Genomic DNA, 1619 nt, shown 5'->3' on the forward strand with positions numbered 1-1619 from the left:
GTCAAGTCACCTTTATTTGTATAGCGCTTTATACAGTACTGGTTGTGTCAAAGCAGCTTTACAGTGTCAAACAGGAAAATAGTTTGTCAATAATGCAAGACAATAACATTCATTTTTCCAGCTAAAGTCAGTTCATTGATGATTCAGTGATGTCATCATCCAGTTCAGCTCTCTTCCAATAGTGTCTGTGCAATCAGTCAAGCATTCCCAACTAAGCAAGCCAAAGGCAACAGTGGCAAGGAGCCAAAACTCCATCGGTGACAGAAATCGAGAAAAAAACCTTGGGAGAAACCAGACTCAGTCGGGGGGCCAGTTCTCCTCTGGCCTGACAAAACCAGAATGGTGTGGTTTAATTTCAGGCTGCAACACAGGTGCAGAGGTCTTGTCTGGTTCCCATGGTCTTGTGCCGATGGTGTCGAGGTGATGAGGTCTTCGCAGGGGATCTGACTCTGGGGCGCATCTAGTTGACATGGTCTCCGCTGACATTCAGGGCTGTAGAGGTTGTCTCTAGGTGCTGATCCACCATCTGGTCTGGATATGGACTGGATCCGTATGGCTACGGTAACCTCAGAATAAGAATGAAAGAAACTAATATTAGCATAGATGCCATTCTTCTTACGATGTAACGAGTACATCGGGTGTTATGGGAAGTGTTCCCTGTTCTGGTTGATCTGATTAATGCATCCTAACAATCCTTTAACGGATTTGAATTATAAAAATGTGATAGTGTATTATGTGTATGCCAAGTTAAAGAGATGGGTCTTTAATCTAGATTTAAACTGACGGAGTGTGTCTGCCTCCTGAACAACGCTAGGTAGATTGTTCCAGAATTTGGGCGCTAAATAGGAAAAGGATCTGCTGCCCGCAATTGATTTTGATATTCCAGGTATTATCAAATGGCCAGAGTTTTGAGATCGCAGCGGACGTGAAGGGCTATAATGCGATATGAGCTCGCTCAAGTATTGAGGAGCTAAACCATTCAGGACTTTATACTGCAAGTAATTAGCAAGATTTTAAAATGTATTCGTTGTTCAATACGGAGCCAGTGCAGAGTTGACTGAACTGGGCTAATATGGTCGTACTTCCTGGTTCTAGTAAGAACTCTAGCTGCTGCATTTTGGACAAGCTGGAGTTTGTTTATTAAGCGCTCAGAGCAACCATCCAATAAAGCATTACAATAATCTAACCTTGAGGTCATGAGCGCATGAATTAACGTTTCTGCATTTGACATTGAGAGCATAGGTCATAATTTAGATATATGTTTAAGATGGAAAATGTACAAATGCTAGCAACATGGTTTTCAAAGGAAAGATTGCTATCAAATAGCACACCTAGGTTGCTAATTGATGATGAGGAATTAACAGAGCAGCCATCAAGTGTTAGACAGTGTTTTAGGTTATTACATGCAAGGTTTTTGGTCCAATAATTAAAACCGGTTTTGTTTTTTCAAAATTTAGCAGTAGGAAATTACTAGTCATCCAGCTTTTTTATATCAACTACGCATTCCGTTAGTTTTGCAAATTTGTAGATTTCATGGGCCATGAAGAAATATAGAGCGGAGTATTATCAGCATAACAGTGAAAGCTAACACCATGTTTCTTGATGATATCTCCCAAGGG

The sequence above is a fragment of the Sinocyclocheilus anshuiensis genome, unplaced genomic scaffold (assembly GCF_001515605.1).
Source record: "Sinocyclocheilus anshuiensis isolate Anshui unplaced genomic scaffold, SAMN03320099.WGS_v1.1 scaffold2672, whole genome shotgun sequence".
NCBI classification, from domain to species: domain Eukaryota; kingdom Metazoa; phylum Chordata; class Actinopteri; order Cypriniformes; family Cyprinidae; genus Sinocyclocheilus; species Sinocyclocheilus anshuiensis.